We start from the raw sequence: 5,007 nt of genomic DNA, 5'->3' as shown, positions 1-5,007 counted from the left end.
GAACATGTACTTCATGTTTTATAGTATGATACTTCCATCACAAGAAAGATTAAAGGTATATCATATATTTAGCCTATAATAAATAATAGCAAATGCAGTGTTATACAATGTTATATTATTTAATGGAAAAGGTGAGGAAATAGATCATCCTCTAGAGTCTCCAGAAAAGAGTCGAATCCTGCCACCACCTTGGTTTTAGCATATTGAAAGTCATTTTGGATTTTTTAACTCAAGAACTTTAAAATAATAAATTTGAATCATTTTGAGCTGCTAAGTTTTGGGAATTTGTTATAGCAGTGAAGGGGAAATTAATACAGGTCCTTTGCTCATTCTAAAAATTGTTATTTTGTTTTTTTATTGTTGGTTTTAAAAAGTTCTTTATAGATTCTGGAAATAAGCCTCTTATCAGATATGATTTACAAGTATTTTCTCCCATTCTTTGGGTTGTCTTTCCACTTCTTTGACAGTGTTCTTTGAAAAACAAGTTTTACATTTTGACATGTTCCAATATATCCATTTTTTCTTTTGTCACTTGTACCTTTTATGTTCTAGCAAACCATTGCTTAATCCAATGTCACAAATTTATTCCTATATTTCCTCCTAAAATTTTATTGTTTTAGTACTTGAATTTATATTTAAGATCAATTTGGGGTTATCTCTTGTATATGTTGTGAGGCAGGGTTCAAACTCAATTCTTTTGAATGTGGATATTCAGTTATTCCAGCACAATTTGTTGAAAGAACTTTTTTTTCTGTTTCATTAACTTGTCTTGGCACCTTTGTCAAAAATCAATAGATCTAGTGCTCACTTTGGCAGCACGTATACTAAAATTGGAACCATATAGAGAAGAGTAACATGGCCCTTATGCAATGATAACATGCAAATTCATAAATATCTGTGCAACTAACCAGGGTGCCCCAAAATACTTAAGGAAAACTCTGGCAAAACCGAATGGAGAAATAGACATCTCTACAATAATAGCTGGAGACTTCAAGATACCATTCACATCAATAGGTAGAACAACTGGACAAAGATGAATAAGGAAACAGAGAATTTGAACAATATGAAAAACAAGCTGGGCCTGATATACACATACAAAACATTGTACCCTAAATCAGCTAGATTATACATTTTTCTCAAGTGCTCATGGATTTTTCTCCAGGAATAGACCACATATTGGGTCACAAAACAGGTCTCAATAAATATAAAACATTGAAATTATACAAGCACCTTCTCTGTTCATAATGCAATGAAGCTGGAAATCAATAATAGGTGGGAAATGGGAAATTTTGCAAATGTGTGGGGGTTAAAAAACACACTTCTAAATAATCAGTGAGTCAAAGAAGAATTTGTAAGATAATTAGTAAATATCTCAAGGTGAATGAAAACGAGAACACAACTTACTAAAATTTATGGGATAATGTGAAGACAATGCTGAGAGGGAAATTTATTGCCCAAAATGCCTATAATAAATAAAAAAGAAGAGTTAAAATCAAAGACCTAACTGAATACCTGGAAGAACTGAACAACTTTCCCTCTAAGATCAAGAACAAGACAAAGATGCCCAATATCACCACTGTTATTCAGTATTATGCTATAAGTTTCTAGATAGAGAAATTAGGCAAGAAAGAGAAATAAAAAGCATTCAAGTTGGAAAAGAGGAAGTAAAACTCTCACTATTCATGGATTACATCATATATTTAGAAAATTTCAAAAGATCTATGACAAGGCTATTAGAGCTAATAAATGAGTTCAGCAAAGTGGTATGCATGATTGGCACACAAAAATGAGTAGTATTTCTAAACACTGGAAATGAACAATCTGAGGAAATCAAGAAAAAAATTCCATTTGCAGTAGCAACAAATGAACTCAGATATCTGGGAATTAATTTAACCAGGAATGTAAAGGATCTGTATTGATAAAACTACAAAACATTACAAAAAGATTTCAAAGACAGCCTAAATATATGGAAGGACATTTTGTGTCCAAGGATTTGAAGGCTAAATAGTGTGATGATGTCACTTCTACCCAAACTAATTTATAGATTCAATGCATTCCCAATCAAAATTCCAGCAGCCAAGGGAGTGGATGTGGTTCAAGGAGCTGGGCGCCCAACTCCCACATAGGAAATTCTAGGTTGGGTTCCAGTGCCTCCTAAAGAAGACGAGGATACAATGACCAGACACAATGAGCAGACAATGAGTAGACACAGCGAGCAGACACAGTGAGCAGACAAAGAGCAGACAGATGAGGGAGACACCTTGGGGGAGGGGGAGAACTGCATTTTAAAAATTCCAAAAGCCTACTTTACAGAAATAAAAGCCAATAGCCACATTTATATGGAAGGGAATGGGGTCGTGAATAGCCAAAAATATGCCAAAAAAAAGAGGAGTAAATTTGGAGGACTCGTGCTTCCTGATCTTGAAGCATATTATAAAGCTACAGTGGTCAAAATAGCATGGAATTGGCATAAAGATAGACACATTGATCAATGGAATTGAATTGAGAGTTCACAAAGAGACCCACACATCTATGATCAACTGATTTTTGATAAGCCTACCAATTCCACTTTTCTGGGACAGAAAAGTCATTCAACAAATGGTGCTGGGACAACTGGATATCCATAACCAAATGAATGAAAGAGGACCTCTATCTTGCTTACCTACATAAGAATCAACTCAATGGGTCAAAAACCTAATATAAAAACCAGGACCATCAAATTCCTAGAGCAAAATACAGGGAAACATTTTCAAGATATTGTGAGAAGTGGGGTCTCAAATCTTATTCCTAAAGCAATGAAAGAAAAAAATAGATAAATGGGCCTCCTCAAAACTATACTTTTGCACCTCAAAAGACTTTGTGAGGAAGGTAATAAGGTAAGCTACTCAATGGGAGAAAATATTTAGAAATCACATATCTGACAAAGAGTTTAATTTCCATGATATATAAAGAGATCCTATAACTCAACAATAAAAAGATAAATGACCTGATTAAAAAATGAGCAAAAGGCCTGAATAGACATTTTCCTGAAGAAAAATTTAATGGTGAAAAAACACATGAAACAATGTTCAATATCACTAGGTGATTAGGAAAATGCAAATCAAAGCTATCATGAGACATTTCACACCGACTAACAGAATGGCCACTTAAAAAAATAACAGAAAACTAATGTTGGAGAGGATGTAGAGATGGGAATGCTCATTCACTGTTGGTGGGAATGTAGAATGGTACAGTTGCTGTGGAAATCTGTTTGATGGTTCCTAAGGAAGTTAGACATAGATCTGCCATGTGACCCAGCAATACTACTACTAGGTGTATACCCAGAAGAACTGAGAGCAGGGACTAAACAGACATCTATGCATTGATGTTCATAGCAGCATTATTCACAAATGCCAGAAGATTACCTTGTTGGTCTGTCAATGGACAAATGGAGAAACAAACTGTTGCATATACAAAATGATGAAACATTATTCAGCTGTAAGAAGAAATGAAGTTGTGAAGTATATGACAATGTGGATGAACCTGGAGGACATTATGTTGAATGAAGTGACTCTAAAGGACAAATATTGTATGATTTAGTTATTATTAACTAAATATAATGAGTAAATTCATGGAGTTAATAGCTGTAATATAAGACACCAGAAAATAGAATGTGGTTAGAGAATGGAAAGCTGAGATTTATTATGAGCAGAATTGGTAAAAAGTTTATTTTTTAAATGTCTGGAAATAAATAGAAATGGTGAAAGCACATTACAGGGTCTGTAACTAGCAGAGCTATTATATGGATAAGATGGTGGTTGAAAGGGAAAGTCTAAGGATGTGTATGTTACTAGAAGGAAAGCTAAAAAATGAAACATGGGACTGTATAGCACAGCAAATCCTTTTTGTGAAAAATGAGCATGGTTAATAGTGCATATATAAGAATGTTTTTCTCTGAAACAGAACAAATGTACATTAATGTTACAAGAGGTTATTATCAGGGTTATATTTGGGCAAAATTACAACCAAAACAAACTATGGCTGCAGTGTATAGCAATATATTAATAATCTTCCATCAGTGATAAAAAAAAAAGGAAGCATGCTGAGTGAAAGAAACTAGACAAAAAATACTACGTATTGTTTGACTCCATCTATATAAAATATAAATACAAACAAATTACAGAAACAGAAATAGATTAGTAGTTAGGTCTGGCACGGAAAGGACAGAGAGATGGAGAGGTGACTGCTAAGGGGTAGGAGGTTTTCTTGCCTATTTTTATTTGTCTTTGTTTTTTGTTGTTTTCTCTTCTTTTCTTTTCTGTAATGAAAATGCTCTAATATATATTGAAGTGATGAATGAACAACTCTGTAATTACACCAAATGCCATTTATTGTACACTTTAAATGAACTGTCTGGTTCATTTAAATAATTTCAATGAAATTATTAAATTTTAAAAACCAATAGATCTAAAATTGATTGGACTGATGAAAGCACAACTCTGTGATCATACCGAGACGCATTGATTATACAGTTTGGATGGATTGTTTTTTTGAAGTACATTATTTTTTTTAAGATTTATTTTTTATTTATTTCTCTCCCCTTCCCTGCCCCACCCCCCAGTTGTCTGCTCTCTGTGTCCATTCACTGTATGTTCTTCTGTGTTCGCTTGTATTCTTGCCAGTGACACCTGGAATCTCTTGAGTCCTCTTGCTGTGTCAGCTCTCCGAGTGTGTGGCTCCATTCCTGGGCAGGGTGCACTTCTTTTTGCGCTGGGCAGCTCTCCTTATGGGCACACTCCTTGCGCATAGGGCTGCCCTGTGCAGGGGACTCCCCTGCATGGCATGGCACTCCTTGCGCGCATCAGCACTGCGTGTGGGCCAGCTCATCATACGGGTCAGGAGGCCTGGGTTTGAACCTTGGACCTCCCATGTGGTAGGCAGACACCCTATCCATTGGGCCAAATCCACTTCCCATGGATGGATTATTTTTAAAACTGCTTTAATAATTTTTTTTTAGGAAGTACCAGA

The 5,007-nt window shown here is 35.0% G+C and overlaps 1 non-coding gene across 1 annotated transcript; it reads left to right on the top strand.

Annotated features, from left to right (window-relative positions):
- Window positions 1-800: 800 nt before the first annotated feature.
- LOC111759139 (U6 spliceosomal RNA) lies at window positions 801-907 on the top strand. The gene has a single exon (XR_002793223.1). It is a non-coding gene; the product is annotated as a U6 spliceosomal RNA (small nuclear RNA).
- The last annotated feature ends 4,100 nt before the right edge of the window (window positions 908-5,007 follow it).

The sequence above is a fragment of the Dasypus novemcinctus genome, chromosome 5, assembly GCF_030445035.2.
Source record: "Dasypus novemcinctus isolate mDasNov1 chromosome 5, mDasNov1.1.hap2, whole genome shotgun sequence".
NCBI classification, from domain to species: domain Eukaryota; kingdom Metazoa; phylum Chordata; class Mammalia; order Cingulata; family Dasypodidae; genus Dasypus; species Dasypus novemcinctus.
This window is presented reverse-complemented; position numbering and strand designations above follow the sequence as displayed.